This window comes from Schistocerca nitens, chromosome 8 (genome assembly GCF_023898315.1).
Source record: "Schistocerca nitens isolate TAMUIC-IGC-003100 chromosome 8, iqSchNite1.1, whole genome shotgun sequence".
NCBI classification, from domain to species: Eukaryota; Metazoa; Arthropoda; class Insecta; order Orthoptera; family Acrididae; genus Schistocerca; species Schistocerca nitens.
Genome location: NC_064621.1, coordinates 197,843,601 through 197,862,039, shown reverse-complemented (window position 1 = coordinate 197,862,039; position 18,439 = coordinate 197,843,601). Strand labels below are relative to the sequence as shown.

General features: G+C 43.4%; 1 protein-coding gene and 1 non-coding gene across 2 annotated transcripts in view; one reads left to right on the top strand and one right to left on the bottom strand.

Annotated features, from left to right (window-relative positions):
- The window catches only part of LOC126198963 (lipase 3-like), a 202,432-nt gene that overhangs the window by 168,342 nt on the left and 15,651 nt on the right, over positions 1-18,439 (bottom strand). The window lies entirely within an intron of this gene.
- Trnas-cga (transfer RNA serine (anticodon CGA)) lies at positions 4,194-4,268 on the top strand. Its single transcript has one exon. It is a non-coding gene; the product is annotated as a tRNA-Ser (tRNA).

Here is an 18,439-nt window from a genome sequence, read left to right as displayed (position 1 = left end):
TGCCTGGTGGTGTTGCGAGCATGTGACGCGGTAACAGATATATGTAAGCGGAGCAGACACGGACGGGGGACTGTAAATGCTGTAAATGGGGAAATTCATTGAGATAAGTGACTTTGACAAAGGGAAGATTGTTATTAAAGAGAACCTGGAAACGAGTATCTCGAAAACAGCGAAGCTGATCGAACGTTCACGTGCTATTGTCGTGAGTATCTATGGAAAGAGGGAGGACAGTGAAACTACCACTAGGAGTTAAATGATCTAAATGGTTGGACGACCACGACCCTTCACAGAACGTGGGTTCAGAGGCTTGTCTGCTCTGTAAAGGTGAGAGGTGGCATGAGCCCCCTCTCATATTTCTGATTTTCCTCTCTAATGGCATGTGGTGAAAAGTTGCTATTCCTTCACACGCGGACTTCCCACGCAGAGTCTCTCGTCACCCAGGTGGTCCGGTGACAGGCGGGCTCCGCTGATCTCGAGAGGGTTAAGCCGACGGGTGTGAGGGAGTCGAGTGAATGCTTTCCAGACGCCGACATTGTCAAGAGACACGCCCGCAGGGGCCTGAAGTAGCGGCTGGGCTAGAGGTTCCGTTACTTCGCAGAAACTTAGTGAAAACACTTTCTGGCGGGCTACCAGCGAGGCGTGGGAATGACTTGTGTACCCAGGCAGTTGTGGCGGGAAAATTCCCGCGCTTTCTGCAAAATAGTAACTGTGATTGGCTTGCTCAGGGCATAGCTCCGTGACGTAGCAAAATCAGCGCAGAAATTGGCGCCAAGAATCTCCATTGGTGGAATGGTAGTGCTCCGGCAATAGAGTGGAATTTTCCGCTGGTTTTCGAGTTGCTGATTGGAACGTTTAACCACGGCCACTGTCGTGGGGGCGGTAATGTTCTGTGTTCGGCCTGTACGGGTGCTCTGGGTAGTCGGCTCTCGCCTTTCGGTCGAAGTAGGTTACAAGACTGAGCTCTCGCTGCTCTGGACAGCCTGCTTTCCGTTGGCTGTCTAATATACTTTTATTTAATTGTAACTGTTTGACGAAGTTGCTGAAGTTTCGACTTCAACGTAACTTTCCGAGTACAGTTGGCAATTGAGCGTTCTGCGTACAAGCGGCCTATGTTGTCTGTCTTGAGCAGTTTTGGCTAAAGTTGACTGTATCAGAGTTACAGTGTGACTTCGCTTGTTAAAATCAATCACTGTACCGTCAGTGATTGTGTGGCGAGCCATCTTCGTCTCCCTCAGAGGCGCATTTGTATTGCTAGGAAGTCTTTAGTCTGGAACAACCAAACCAGGATAATTCGTTTCGGGCTATACTCGCGACATTATCGTCACCACGACAGGACGTCGAAGCAACCAGCCATCGCCGCCAGATCGTGTTCTGGCAGTTAAGAAGACAGTTTGGTAATGTATGTCCGCAGCACCGGCAGATAGAGATTTTCCTAGGTGATAATCAGAGCTCAGCAGAGCGCGCCTGTTCGTCTTTTTCTAACTTTGTTCTGTCTTGGGTAGCAGCAATTAATGTTGGGTTAGCTGTGTGTATCTCTTAAGATTTGAGTGGGAAGGAATTGGCTCCACATACCACTTCGTCATAAACCTCACAATCTAGTTTAGGGACAAATTGACCTTCACAGCGTTTGTTTGAGTATCCAATTTGAGCCAATTTGATGTACTGTATTATAAATGTTTCATGTGTTTTTGTTTATTATTTTGTGTTTAGTCATAATAAATCATATTGTTATTTTGGACAGAACTTTCATTCTGTTGATCGGTAGAGCAACCCTATCATTTCTCACTACGTTACTGAAATTTTCCTTTATTTAATTAATGTCTATGAAATTAAATTATTGCAAGTGCCAAACTCTTTTCTACTCCACTTGCAGGGTCTATTACAGTCAGTTCGCGTTTCTTTTTAATCCTTGTGCAACAGCAAAAGTCGGAGTTAGAATAGGGGTGGCTTAGAGCATCATTTATATATGAAGATTCTCGAAGAATTTAGTGTTAAATACACTGCTAGCCCCGGCACCTCGCAAAGGACTATAGATGGTGATCCGTGGCATCTCTGCCGAAAGAGCACAATGCTGGTGCTCGGACAAGTGTTTCGGAGCACACCGTTCATCGTACATTATTGAACATGGAGCTCCGCAGCCAACCACCCCTACATGTTCACATGTTGACCCAACGACATCGTCAATTACGACTGCAGTGGGAGTGGGACCATCGGGATTCGACCGTCGATCAATGGAAAAGTGTTGGCATTTCGGTGAGTCACATTTTTGCTGCACTGTGTCGATTATCGTTTCCACAAACGCCGTCATCGAGGTGAATGGCGGCTCGATACGTGCAGCGCGCCACGGACACAGGCTGCTGCGAGCAGTATTATGCAATGGGAGAGATTCTGCTGCGTTTGCATAGGACCTGTGGCAGTAATCGAAGACAGTTTGCGAACAACCTGCATCCCTTCATGTCTTCCTTGACGCCGATGTCATTTTTCAGCAATATATTTGCCCGTGTCTCGGAGCCAGAACCGTGCAACAGTGCTTTGAGGAGCATTACTGTGCACTCATGTTGATGTCCCGGCGACCAATTTCGCATGATGTAAATCCTATGGAATCTGGATCGCTACTGGGCGCCGTCTCCGCGTACGAGAATCAGCGGCCCATGATTTGCGCTAGTTACATGACCTGTGCGTAGAGATCTAATGCCGCACACCTCCTCAAACGTACCGACAAACTTTCGGACTCCTGATACGCAGAATAAGTAATATATTTTGTTCTAAAGATGGACAAGCAAGCTATTAAGCAAGTGATCATAATGTTTTGGCTCTTTAGTGTATATAAATAGTGTATGTATGTATTTTTCACATATCCGCCTAAACCACTGGACCCATTTCAACCAAATTTAGTACACATATAACTTTACATATAATTTCAAACTTTTACAAAACTTTTTCTTGCTGACACTCACCACAAAATGATGAAAGGAAAAAAGTTAATCACTTATCACATTTTCTATGTTCATGCAGTAATACTAGCACATTAGACATGACGTTTTAATTTATTTCTTCTTTACTATTAACTCCATTCGCAGCACATTTTTCAGGCGGTATTCACATATGCCACGGAATGTAATTCCAAAATTATATCATTGAACGACATATATGACAGTAGATACGACGACATAAATACTGAATCGCGTGAAAAACTGCTGCATAATGCATGACGTTTTAATTTATTAATTTCTTACTACTAAATATACCCCTAAATATACTCTCAACACATTTCGCAGACAATATCCAAATTTATCACTGAATGTACGCCATACAGTTCAGGAAATATGACAACATAAATACTGAGATGCGTGGAAAACTGCCGCATCATCCATGACGTTTTAATTTTTTGCTTCCTTACTAATGACTCTATTCACAACACAGGTTGCTGACATCATTCACATCCACCACTGAATATCCCTGCAAACTTATATCTTTGTACGAAATGTAGTTCAGGAATTATGACGACATAAAGACGAGCAGCGAAAAAACAAAACTGCAGGACGAAATTCGCTAGAGATAAAGGTGAAATATATGTACAAATATATGCGAAATATGTTAAATGTATATGAGATAGATGTACCAGGACGGACGCGGGTTAAAAGGTCCTTCTAAGTCCGTGCACAGATTACGACCCAATTTGGCACGTATATTACTTACCACCTGGAAAGAAATGTCGGAGGGATGGGGGGAGGGGAGGTACCTCCAACCCCAACTAGGGTAGAGGTGATAACGTGCTGATGGATAAAGAAGGAGGGAGAAGGAGATGGAGAGAAAGAGAGGAGGAAGTAAGAGATGGACACAAATGGGGGAGGAGGAGATGGATTGACAGAGGGGAAGGAGATGCTGGACCGAAAGAGGAGGAGGCGGAGGAGAAGGAGGAGAAGATGGAGGAAGAAGTGGAGAGTGTGAAACAGACAGAGAGTCGGGGAGTGTGAAAAAGATAGAGAGAGGGAAGAGGAGGAGATGGACAGAGAAAGAAGAGAGCGGGAGAAGTACAGAGATAGAGGACAGGAGGATGCGGACAGTGAGAGCTGAAAGGGAGAGATGGGTTGAAACTTCCTCACACTCCTGCAAGAGAGCTTCTGTAAAGTTTGGAAGGTAGGAGACGAGATACTGGCAGAAGTAAAGCTGTGAGTATCGGGCGTGAGTCGTGCTTCGGTAGCTCAGATGGTAGAGCACTTGCCCTCGAAAGGCAAAGGTCCCGAGTTCGAGTCTCGGTCGGGCACACAGTTTTAATCTGCCAAGAAGTTTCATATCAGCGCACACTCCGCTGCAGAGTGAAAATCTCATTCTGGAAACATCCCCCAGGCTGTGGCTAAGCCATGTCTCCCCATATCCTTTCTTTCAGGAGTGCTAGTTCTGCAAGGTTCGCAGGAGATCTTCTGTAAAGTTTGGAAGGTAGGAGACGAGATACTGGCAGAAGTAAAGCTGTGAGTACCGGGCGTGAGTCGTGCTTCGGTAGCTCAGATGGTAGAGCACTTGCCCGCGAAAGGCAAAGGTCCCGAGTTCGAATCTCGGTCGGGCACACAGTTTTAATCTGCCAGGAAGTTTCATATCAGCGCACACTCCGCTGCAGAGTGAAAATCTCATTCTGAGAGATGGGTTGATAAAAGATGGGAAAATTTTTGTACCCGGGTGACGCTGGGTTCTCAGTTAGTTTATTATTTTTATACATGTGTGTTGATTCTGGTCAAGCTTCGCTGCTCTCTATAGCTGGGACAGCTGTTTACTTTCTGATTTATACGCCAGATACCTCCTCCTGAGCCGGCCGGTGTGGCCGAGCTGTTCTAGGCGCTTCAGTCTGGAACCGCGTGACCGCTACGGTCGCAGATTCGAATCCTGCCTCGGGTATGGATGTGTGTGATGTCCTTAGGTTAGTTAGGTTTAAGTAGTTTTAGGGGACTGATGACCTCAGATGTTAAGTCCCATAGTGCTCAGAGCCATTTAAACCATTTTGACCCTCCTCCTGACTATCTAATCAGCTCGCGGCTTCCATCAGTGCCACAAGATGTCGCTCCAAATGCCAATTAAATACGGAACAGATACAATACATATGTGGCACACGCGAATTAGCATTAGTGAAAACCGTATCAAAGTTCCTACAGTACTCCCTACCCCTAGCATTCACATGCAGAAAGAAAAACAAGGCGGGGATCCTTAATTTCTACAATATAGAAGGCAATATCCCAACTGAACTCACCCACTGCCTTATCATCGCCCAGCCCAAGCCACTAAGAATAGAAACTTGCGATTTGGAAAGGGTGCTGATCTTATGCTGTCGGCGTCGGTTAAGAAGGGATTTTTTGGAAATTTCATCCCTAAGGGAGTGAAATGGGGGATAAAAGGTTTTTTGAGATTAGGTCGCTATTAAGACGATTTTGAAGCTAGACCAACGAAAACTGGTATTTGGTTTCGCGGTCTGAAATAAAGAAATACATGTTTCAGCATTTTTGGAAATTCAACCACTAAGGATGTAAAATAGTGGGTTAAAATTTATTTGAAAATAAATCATTATCAAAGAACTACTAAATCATTTTTAAAGCTACATTTATGAAAACTGGGTCTCATTAGATATAAAAAAATATTTCTTTGACTATTTTTGGAAATTCAAGCACCAAGAGGGCGAAATAGAAGATGAAAATTTTTTAGGAATATATTTCGTGATATTATAAAACGATAAATCCATGAAAACTGGCTTTTCACTTCTCGGTTAGATACAAAGAAATATATGTTAGGGGTTGAAAATTTCTGTGGAACCACAAGAACGCAAAAGGCATGATTAACAAATACCTTGGACTCTAGGTACCAAAATCGATATTTGGTCAGAAGTACGTTCGTAAAAGACCGTGCTTTAGAAGCCTTAATTAGCATGAAAAGTTTAGAAGGTGTTGCAATTTGAGAACTAAATGAAAGAAAACTATTTAATAGTCACCACGACAAACTGACTTTGTCAGAATTACATTCGGAAAGAAACGGTTCATTAATACATTAATTTTTCAGTGGGCCTAATCCATGTTTGTAAAATTATTTTTGATGTAACTACAACACAAACGCGAGCGAAGCAGCCGTCGCTAAGCTACTAAGCTAGTTTATAATATGTATGGATAGATAAGGAGTCATCTTCTCAAACCATCTCCGAATTAGCAAATTCAGATGGATACGTTTTGGTCTCGCAAAAGGCATAGAATGGCTGTTCAATCCAGCCGCCATCGCAAAGAAAGAGAGCCGAATAAAATTAATGTCGTAATTTTAATCACAGACCTGAGTTGCTTTTGAAATTATGAGTTCACTGATAGTAATCATAACCTGACAGGAAGTCAATGAAAAAGTCATTCAACTGAATCAATCATTTTACGCAATAATATTAATTTTCTCCGACCAGCAGGCACTATCGATAACTTGCCTGCATAGAGGCCATCGATTGGCTGGGGCAAAGCAATTTTCATACTTACTATTTAATTAATATGTATTTGTCTTGAAGTTGGAGCCATGCTGCTGCAGAGGGACACTAATTCCTCCCGCGTTCTGAGAACTGGTGCCAGGAGGACGACGGTTCAATCCCGCGTCCGGCCATCCTGATTTAGGTTTTCCGTGATTTCCCTAAATCGCTCCATGCAAATGCTGGGATGATTCCCTTGAAAGGGCACGGCCGACTTCCTTCCCTGACCTTCCCTAATTTTATGAGACCGATGACCTCGCCGTTTGGTCTCTTCCCCCAAACAACCCAACCCAACTGGTACCAAAGATGTCTTCCAACTTGTGTGCCAAGAAGCCGTGGCGCCCCTCTGGTCTGTGACAGCAGCAGCAGTCCCACGTTCACCTCCTGTCATGTTGGCTATGGGAATTTTTCTGTATTTGTGGACTCCCACTAGGGTGTGGCGTACGATTTTACAAATGTATGGAGACAACGCTTTCCGAGCAAATGCAGTTGCAGATCTTGGGCGTCTTCTAATTGCGGATAATAGTAGAAGTTACCATCATATTGATACAAAAGTGCTATCTTCCATTACTTTGGGAACAGCCTTGCGAAGGCAGTCCGATTTGATTAGCATGTTTCACAACAGGATGCTTGCAGCAACGACCCTGGTTGCTATAGTGAAATTTCGCCGTTGGTACCATGAGCATATGGCGTCAGGATTCCACTGACAGCATCGCGGTAAGCTATGTAAAGCGCCCCTGTCTTTGTGATCGTATTTTGGAACTCGTGCCTAATACCCTCCCTTTCCTCAATTCATCTTGATTCAAGAGTTCTTGCCCTCTAAGGACTGGACGCATCCTTATTTAGTTTCCATTTTGTCTTGATGTATCTACTATTTCATTACTTTTCCTACAGCAAGGTGGCAGCTTGCCAAGTCAGAACAGGGTGTTTTCCCATTTTAAAAATATAGTTCGAATTGTAGATATTCTGACTGATTATAATATTTAAATGGCATGTAAGGCCAATTTTCTCACAAAACATCTGTAATTTTTGTGTAATTAAAACTTAAAAATCATTAAATATCAAGATCTGGTCACGTGATGGAAAACACTCTGTTATTGGCTGACGCTTTCGTGACGTCATAGGACAGGCATAAGACGAAGCTATACCTGTCTTATAGTAGCGTTATCTGAAGTTACGAGGTTTTTACATACTTTTTATGCGGTCAGTTTAGCTATTTAGTGATGAAAAACGCAATTACAGCTTTTAAGTAACAATAGAAAGGAATTTAGTGAACGCTGATAGTAGAAGCCTTGCGAAAGTTGATGCGTTTATGCTCCATCCATTTAAAGCGCCGATAAGTGCTACGACAGACATTCTTTTCCCTGCTCCCTGCATCTTCATTAAACTGTTGATAAAAGGGGTTACATATTCGAATCCCGGAAGGGTCATATATTTTTAAAAGTTTTACATGAAATACGGAAATAGCATTAGCAAGAACTGATTCTAGGAGCTGTTTCGATTGTGGGATGTATTACATACAGCTTCACATCAATCTGAGAAATGGACAACGGAGGAAAGCGCATTTATTTTGTGAACAAACAATTCACTTTCGTGGAAAGCGCTGTTAATAGTGAATATATACGCCCACAGTATAAGGAGGTGTGAGCCGACGAAGTTATACGGAGAGATATACAGCGTGTACACATGCACGTGACACAGAAATAAAGGCTGTGATGTTTGTGAGTGTAAACTAACTCCGCCGCGGGGTAGCCGCGAGGTCTGGGGTGTCTTGCCAATGTTCGCGGGTAGCTCGGTACGCGAATTCCGGCGTATGACTCACCATCAGCAGTGTCACATGCCCTCGATAGGCAGGTCAGTGCTGGGAGGCTTGAAATTTAACAGAGGCCGCCGACGCCAAGGCCTAGTGAACAAAGAAACTGAGCCACCTCCTCCTTCGAGAACCCGTCTTTCCCTTCTCCTCTTATGACCAAATGCTGACAATGAAATCTTCGTCCGCTGCCAGCAATCACGTCCAGGTCGAGCGCCAGTCCGTTAACAACCTCGTTACAAAAGAGAATGTGGGACAATACAGGGCTATTACAAATGATTGAAGCGATTTCATAAATTCACTGTAGCTCCATTCATTGACATATGGTCACGACACACTACAGATACGTAGAAAAACTCATAACGTTTTGTTCGGCTGAAGCCGCACTTCAGGTTTCTACTGCCAGAGCGCTCGAGAGCGCAGTGAGATAAAATGGCGACAGGAGCCGAGAAAGCGTATGTCGTGCTTGAAATGCAGTCACATCAGTCAGTCATAACAGTGCAACGACACTTCAGGACGAAGTTCAACAAAGATCCACCAACTGCTAACTCCATTCGGCGATAGTATGCGCAGTTTAAAGCTTCTGGATGCCTCTGTAAGGGGAAATCAACGGGTCGGCCTGCAGTGAGCGAAGAAACGGTTGAACGCGTGCGGGCAAGTTTCACGCGTAGCCCGCGGAAGTCGACGAATAAAGCAAGCAGGGAGCTAAACATACCACAGCCGACGGTTTGGAAAATCTTGCGGAAGAGGCTAAAGCAGAAGCCTTACCGTTTACAATTGCTACAAGCCCTGACACCCGATGACAAAGTCAAACGCTTTGAATTTTCGGCGCGGTTGCAACAGCTCATGGAAGAGGATGCGTTCAGTGCGAAACTTGTTTTCAGTGATGAAGCAACATTTTTCTTAATGGTGAAGTGAACATACACAATGTGCGAATCTGGGCGGTAGAGAATCCTCACGCAATCGTGCAGCAAATTCGCAATTCACCAAAAGTTAACGTGTTTTGTGCAATCTCACGGTTTAAAGTTTACGGCCCCTTTTTCTTCTGCGAAAAAAACGTTACAGGACACGTGTATCTGGACATGCTGGAAAATTGGCTCATGCCATAACTGGAGACCGACAACGCCGACTTCATCTTTCAACAGGATGGTGCTCCACCGCACTTCCATCATGATGTTCGGCATTTCTTAAACAGGAGATTGGAAAACCGATGGATCGGTCGTGGTGGAGATCATGATCAGCAATTCATGTCATGGCCGCCACGCTCTCCCGACTTAACCCCATGCGATTTATATCTGTGGGGTTATGTGGAAGATTCAGTGTTTAAACCTCCTCTACCAAGAAACGTGCCAGAACTGCGAGCTCGCATCAACGATGCTTTCGAACTCATTGATGGGGACATGCTGCGCCGAGTGTGGGAGGAACTTGATTATCGGCTTGATGCCTGCCGAATCACTAAAGGGGCATATATCGAACATTTGTGAATGCCTAAAAAAAACTTTTTGAGTTTTTGTATGTGTGTGCAAAGCATTGTGAAAATATCTCAAATAATAAAGTTATTGTAGAGCTGTGAAATAGCTTCAATCATTTGCAATAACCCCGTATAAGGTTACAAAAATGTTTCTCAGTGTCAGCGTGCCATGACATGGGACGAAGCAAAAGTATTAAAGACGTTTCAGCAGTAGATTAATTATTGTAGTCAAGGAAATCATGTAAACATGTGATAAGAATACAGAAGAATACCATTTACTGCTGTCGGAATATTTTAGCTTGTAGAATGGAACTGTTATACCATGTTAGTGTTCAAATTTCTCGTCTTCTAATTAGCTCGTTTCGCACTACGCTGTTCGATGGTGTCGTTATCCGTTTTCACAACGTATCGGGTCGTTTACGGACTCTCGGAATAGCCGATGAACAGGTCGGAGATTGCTCCATTACATGTAAGGGTGCCATAACCATGCGTCTGCAGAGATCGGCCTGAATCCCAATGTAACATAAAATGAGCGCAAGTAGATTGTAACATTTAGCAGGTTGATCTCATCCAGTGAACAAATGTTTCCAGACGATTACGCAGCTCCTCTTCTTTTCTTTAATCTTTCTCCTAATTTCGTTGCGTTGACTAATATCATAAAAGTTCTTATTTAATTAAATTAATAATGGAGTGAGCATTCAGTATAGCTTGTTTCTGCTATAACATTATATTTCTTTGTATTCTTCCGTTCGTGAAACGAATTTTTCAAAAGCGGCTTTCTTGTTGACAAAAACCGAGTTCGATGCCATTGATTAACATATAATAGAAAATGTTTATCAATGTTTTCTGCAAATGCTAGATGAGAACTATTTAAGTAATCCATAACTGAATCATAATCGAAACAGGTAACTATGGTTTGACACGGAAGTTGTGGGTGCTGTTATTGCAGATTACTTAAGAAATATTTCCGACGTTAACAATGTTATTCAGAGAACAGAGCCAGTAGGAAGAGTATCTTCCAGGCGATACAATCAGATGTAGCAATCACACTGTTTACTAAATATGACGTTCGTTGCAGCTCTCGCAAACTTAGGAAATAATGGTGTGCTCAATATCTTAATCACATCGAGTAGAAAATACTGTAACTAAATGCTTGATAACCTTTATTTCATCAAACCAACTTTGCACAAGACAGAAGTGAAAGAAAAAGTTATTTGATTGTGTAGTCTTCGTCTTTGCTTGACATGAATTGTATTCCGTGGATCTAGTGGCAGAGGCTCTCTGGGATGTGGGAAGAATTCAAGGATGAACGTTTTAAGTAAATCCAATAAAAAGAAATGGTTATATTATCAACAACAATGAGATCACAATGACAATATTAATTATAGTACTTAAAAGGTTTACCGAGCGAGGTGGCGCAGTGGTTGGCACACTGGACTCGCATTCGGGAGGACGACGGTTCAATCCCGTCTCCAGCCGTCCTGATTTAGGTTTTCCGTGATTTCCCTAAATTGTTTCAGGCAAATGCCGGGATGGTTCCTTTGAAAGGGCACGGCCGATTTCCTTCCCAATCCTTTCCTAACCCGAGCTTGCGCTCCGTCTCTAATGACCCCGTTGTCGACGGGACGTTAAACACTAACCACCACCACCACTTAAAAGGTTAACCTAAAGAGCTTCTGTTAAGATACTTTTTAATGATTCTTGTTACAAAGTTCCCTTTGCGAACCAACACTGCTTAACATATGCGTTATTTATTTGATATACCAAACTTGTATCGAGTAAACATAGCTTCCTTCGCTGATGATACAGCGGTATCTTACACCGACAACAACGTAGTGAACATTCACGACTACCTCCAATGGGTTCCGCTACTGGTTTAAAAATCGTTTGCAGAATGATGGGTCAAAATAAATGTAGGAAAAAAATGTAACCTTTTACAGAAGAAAAACACAGGATTTACAAACTCCGCTGCTGTTATTCAGGAAAACATTTCTTGGACTGAATCCGCCAAATATCTTGACGTTCATTTGGACAAGCATCTTAGCAAGTCCACCAACGGAGGAAAATTAGGTGTAAAATCTGTGTAGCCGAAACTTTTTTGCACAGCGCTAGGGGATGGTGTAATATATAACATACTAAAAATCGAAATCAGTGGGGTGTGAGCGAGGGATGGGACGTGAAGGTCACTTTTTTATGTTTTTCTTAAATAACTCGAAAACCGCAGTTTCTGGTGAAAACGTTTTCAGGTACAAAATGAAACTACATTAAATTTCGCACAAAAGTGGTTCTACCCATTTCTTCTCTAAAGCTAACACTTTCCGCTTTGGAGGTGATGGAATAATTGTAGATTATTAAAAACAGTGTTCTCATGGTATAAAATCAATGTGCATTGTTAAATAACAGCCGGCCGGAGTGGCCGAGCGGTTCTAGGCGCTTCAGTCTGGAACCGCGCGACCGCTACGGTCGCAGGTTCGAATCTTGCCTCGGGCATCGATGTGTGTGACGTCCTTAGGTTAGTTAGGTTTAAGTAGTTCTAAGTTCTAGGGGACTGATGAACTCCGCTGTTAAGTCCCGTAGTGCTCAGAGCCATTTGAACAATTTTTTTGCTAAATAGCATGAATAAAAAACAAATATTATATGTTTCTACCACATGTAATTGCACTAGATCTGTATTAAGATACAATCTGTGATCTGGAGGTGTAACAGGGTGAAGGTGGATGTGTAGGATAGATGCACGAGGAAAGGTAGGTGGCCAGATTGTGGTTATGCACTTCCCTCCTTCATAGGTCTGTGAACCGTGAATTTACTTTCAAAACTTTTTCTTAAGAATTTACTTTATTTACTAGCGATTCATCAAGAACATTAACAGATTTAATCACACTATGTGAGCGTGGAAGTAGTTGCCAGGGAGTAACTGATGAAATCAAAATGAAATTTCTTTTACAATGAAATGAACACTAGTAGTTGCTTACAGGCGCTAACATACGTCAACGGAGACAGATGAAAATGTGTGCCCCGACCGGGACTCGAAACCGGGATCTCCTGCTTACATGGCAGGCGCTCTATCCATCTGAGCCACCAAGGACACAGAGGATAGCGCGACTGCAGGGATTTATCTCTGGCACGCCTCCCGCGAAACCCACATTCTCAACGTATTCTCCCGCACTACATTCGTAGTGCCCCCGCCCATTATACTTATTACTCGCGGCGCGTTGCCGATTCCCGTAAGAGTTAGGGCACTGTTTGTGCATTCGCACAGAAGAAGAATATGGTCAAGTGGCCAGTGAGCCTTAACTATATATATTGCTTTTAACAAATGAGAATTTTATTCCTAAAACTTATTTTTTTTATAAGAAACAGATTTAAAATTATAAGCATAAAGCACCCTCTAAATATCAAGTTACAATTTATTCAGAGGCAGAAAGAAACAAATTTTTGAATGTATGAACTTTCGGGCTGAGAACCTTGCCGCTCCCTTTTGACACGGCCGTAGTCACGACCGCTCACAACAACCTCTGAGAGACTACACAGGTGCAAATCTGCAACACACCAGATTATCTTAAAGTAAAAGTTTTAACAATTCACACAAGCACGCAAACTATGCACCCCGTAGGAGGGATGGAAATGGTACAAAACTCTAAAATTAAAAGATTAACTTGCCACCGAAGGTGCAACTTGATTTTAACTTCTAAGAAAAGTCTTACGATGGAAGGGTGGCAACTTTATATACTAAAATGACCATTTAAACAAAAACCCATAAAATGCAATCTTACATAAAACTATACAAGGTTGGCCAAAAATGCTCTACAGTACACATACACCGCCTCTCAAAATGATAGGCGAGATAAAAACATATTTCAGGAATTAGACCGTTACACTTCAAGCAATAAATTCGTTAACACACCGAATCCGACAACATGACAGAGGGAGCTATTAACGCACGGCAGATTGATAGGGAGATTACCGAACAACCCGAACCGCAGGTTGTTCTAACCCGCCCCTACTCCACAAGGGAAAAACGGACCACCCAACTCATAAATAACCACCTTCCCGAGGGTGAGCAAACGGAGAAGAATAGTGGGACGACCCCAAAACAAAGCGGCTGGTGACCTCACCAAGAAAAGAAGTAGAATTTAACAAGTAAATGAAACAACATATCACCAGTGATTTAACTTCTAATAAACTGCGATTTCTGGCGAAGACCTGGCGCAGCACCCCCAAAACGCTCTCCCGAACTGTCCGCTGCCAGCCGCTTCAACGGACGCAGGAAGGCGCGCAGATCTCCCATCTCACGGCGTCGCAGCTAGCACCGATGTCGTGGGTTGACTCCTGTTGCTCTCGTGTCGGCCGCGAAGCCACTACTCCTCGCTATACGGCGCGACCCACTGGACTCACCTGGCGACCTCATATGCGCCGACGCTCAAGGCGGACAAGTCATCTAGTGTCTCAGTGCGCGACCGACCAACCGATCGATCGAACCACCAATGACCGTTGCCTGAGCAACTCGAGCAGACTGGAGGCCTAACGCGCAGACTCAGATGCAGGAACTAAGCCACCGACCGGGCGACCACTCGTTGAGTTCTCTCACTGCGCCGCAAATTCGGACGAGAGACAGACTAGCAAGCTGGAGACGAGAGACTGACCCCAGACTGACTCCAGACTCACCCAGACTGACCAGCTGGCGAGCTCATAGCGCCCCTTAAATGCACGTGAACAGGAAACCTTTCCCGTTTCCCACCAGAGGGAGACAACAAAACTGCGATTGCCACAGCGGCGCCACCGCCAGAAACGAAGGGCGACTGCTTCACACTACGCGCTGCGGCGCGCTCTTTAGAAGAGCAATTTTTACCACGGCTCAGTCTACAAGATCAAGAGCCCGTTTCTCTCCATCGCACTACGTCACAAAAAGCAACTGCAAGGTATTTCACAAAGTTCTACCGACCCTACGGTAGCGGTGACACAATACGCAGACACCCCAGGGAGGGGGTGGGGGGGCTGGGGGGGGTGGGGGGGGGGGCGTGTTTATTTGCCACAATCTGTGTCAATACTACAATGAACACAGAATGCTTTTGCTCGTGCTTCTGCCCAACATCCTCAACTCTCCAATCACTTAACACCTCCAAAACACAATTTGCCGGGGAAAAAATAAATGGTACTTTTCTTGTAGGGAATTTAATGTCGTTTAATTTTGTACTGGGAAAAATTTTCACTAAAAGTTGCGATTTTCGAGTTATTCAAGAAAAACATAAAAAAGTTACTTTTAGACGCCTCCCATTCTGACAGTCAGACCTCACCGTTCAGGATTTTTTGGTACGTTATTCATTAAGTCCCCTTACAGATTCAGAGAAATTTGTCACTACATGAATTTTCCCCCAGATGACATTTTTTGAATTCGTTCACTGGGCTAACCTTCAGGATACACATAACAGGCATAGCGAATAAAGCTGTATATTGTGTGTCTTTTACCTCTTAATAAATATAAGAGTGTCTTCAAACAGGAAGAATAACCTCATACTTTCTTCTTCTTCTTTAGTTTATCTGTCTTATGTCATGTTTCAAATGGGTACTGTCCTTCATGTCCTGTTGTTAGTGTCTTCTTTGTTGTTTGTATGTTCGTCCATTTCTGTCGCCCATCATTACAATTCTCTTCCTGCCTTTTCTCTCGTTGCTTCCACATTTCCCCTATACAATTCTTTATTGCAGACAATTTCTGCGATGTATATATTCCAGATCCGATTTATTTCTCTTTCTGATAAGTTCCACTAATCTTCTTTCTTACCCTTTTCTCTTCAGTGGTAATTTATGAACGCAAACGCCGCTGTTCTCGGTCGTTAAGTGAAAGCCATCGGCCACTGCGTTGTCCTTGCTGAGGGGTAATGCCCGAAATTTGTTATTCTCGGCACACCCTTTACACCACTGTGGAAATGGAATGTTCCATGCGTCTAGATCTAACTACCGTTCCGCGTCCAAACTTTCTCAATTCTCGTCTTGCGTCATAACCATGTCGGAAACCTTTCACATAAACCACCTGAATAGAAATGACTGCTCCACCTATCCACTGCCCTTTTATACTTTGTGTGGTGTCACCGCCAGACACCACACTTGCTAGGTGGTAGCTTAAATCGGCCGCGGTCCATTAGTACATGTCGGACCCGCGTGTCGCCACTGGCAGTGATCGCAGACCGAGCGCCACCACACGGCAGGTCTCGAGAGACGGACTAGCACTCGCCCCAGTTGTACGACGACGTTGCTAGCGACTACACTGACGAAGCCTTTCTCTCATTTGCCGAGAGACAGTTAGAATAGCCTTCAGCTAAGTCCATGTCTACGACCTAGCAAGGCGCCATTAGCCTTAGATAGCTTGTATCTAAAGAGTCTCACTTGTATCGCCACCATCTCCAGATGTCTCATCAAGAACGATGTATACAAAGGATGGATTAAAGTTAAGTAGTCCAGAAGCTACGTACTTTTCTTTATAGCATTCATTACGTATCTTGTTTCAGACCTCACTCCATCCTTCGTGAGTTAGCGCGTGCATCTTGGCCGCCTCTTTCAATTAGTGTGCGTAGTGTTGGCAAGTCTGCCGACACTACACTTTGTGTACGCGATAGGCCTACTATCGCCATCTGTATATGCGCATATCGCTATCCCTTGAGTATTCTCATTTCAGTGTATAAGGTACAGCCTGTAATGGTAACTGAATTACGTAACAATTACGGCACCTCACCTCAACCTCTCGATACCAGCAATATTCTACTGTGTTTCTGTAAAATAGTTAACATATTTCTGTGACAACATTCAAATTTGATTTCATTAATGTAGAGGTACTTCGGTACATCGATATGTATATATTGCAATGATATTATTCTTATGTGTATTCTTTCTTTTGTCACTATGATCTTTGACGTACTTGTAACTCTGATTTTTGGACGCGTAAGCGGTTATTAGAGAGTCAAGCTTTGGTCGTCATGTTAAAAAGACGCAAATTGCAGTCAGTTTATGAAATGTGAACTTTAACAGTGAGGAAGATATTTTCAAGTATGTTTTATATTGTGAAGTGATGTTTTGGAACGAGTTACGTGATATTGCAACAAAAGTACTAAAAAAGAAGTGTAACTTAAATTCGGAGTGATGATTACTTTTTTGCATCACCGTTGTCCTAACTTGCAAAAGTTTCGTCTTCAAGAATGGTTTATGAAACACATCTATAAAACTTTTGAATATCGCAGAATAATACCTAGGCCTCTTTTCATCCGAGCTTGGAATCGTCACTACCTAGATTTTCGACGATTGAGCCATGAGTTGACAACGAGACCAGCGTGGGAAACACGAAAAGATGACTGCCTAGTTCATCCATTATTGCAAAAATGTCTTTATTAACTGTGCTCTTATGACACCTGCCACATAATATAACTTTGTTGTTGCCCGAAAATCCAATATTTAGCATCGTGAGCAACACTACAATCATAATTAATTTTTGATCTTTGCTGTGGTAGGGTTGTTAGAAGCCTCAGTTCAAAAACGATCATGGGAATGGAAATTAAAATTATTTGAATCACTTATTACACCCACTTCATGGATGCAGCCGAGATTACAGTAGTGAGTTTAACGGCAGGCGCACTCGACATAACCGGATCTTCAACTTCTGGGAAGTAGGGTGGCGAGGAGGGGCAGCATATCCCGATTTTACTTTATTTTTTAAAGGTCAAACTTGCTTAATATATGTAATAAGCTCTCTCGTTGTTCATAGGGAATAACATCGTTTTGTCTATCGCAGTTGCCCAAATGTTGCCAACATGCTGCCACAGTTCTTTCGAGTACGCTGCAGAGGTTGAGATCTGAACCTCTTACGTCCTCTATACAGTCCCAATCTCTCCCCATGCGAATTTCATAATGCTGGAGTCCTGAGGAAAGACATTCGCGGACGTCGATCAGCTTCTGACCAAGAGGTGCACGCCTGGGTACAATCATGGAGCCGTACGCCACTGCAAACATTTTTCCATCAAGGCACTGACCGTCTTGTCTCACAGACAAATGTATTCACAGTTAAGGTGATTATTTTAGAAATAAGGATAATTTACTTAATTTTTTCGATCTGTCTTGTTTTCATTTGACTGCCCATTACGCACAATACTGAAACGTATCCAACTTCGAAATCTATTCTACTACACTACTGGCCATTAAAATTACCACACCACGAAGATGACGTGCTACAGACGCGAAATTTAACCGACAGGAAGAAGATGCTGTGATATGCAAATCATTAGCTTTTCAGAGCATTCACACAAGGTTGGCACCGGTGGCAACACCTACAATGTTCTGACGTGAGGAAAGTGTCCAACCGATTTCTCATACACAGACAGCAGTTGACAGGCGTTGCCTGGTGAAACGTTATTGTGATGCCTCGTGTAAGGAGGAGAAATGCGTACCATCACGTTTCCGACTTTGATAAAGTTCTGATTATAGCCTATCGCGATAGCGGTTTATCGTATCGCGACAGTGCTGCTCGCGTTGGTCGAGAGTCAATAACAGTTACCAGAATATGGAATCGGTGGGTTCAGGAGGATAATACGGAACGCCGTGCTGGATCCCAACGGCCTCGTATCACTGGCAGTCGAGATGACAGGCATCTTATCCGCATAGCTGTAACGGATCGTGCAGCCACGTCTCGATCCCT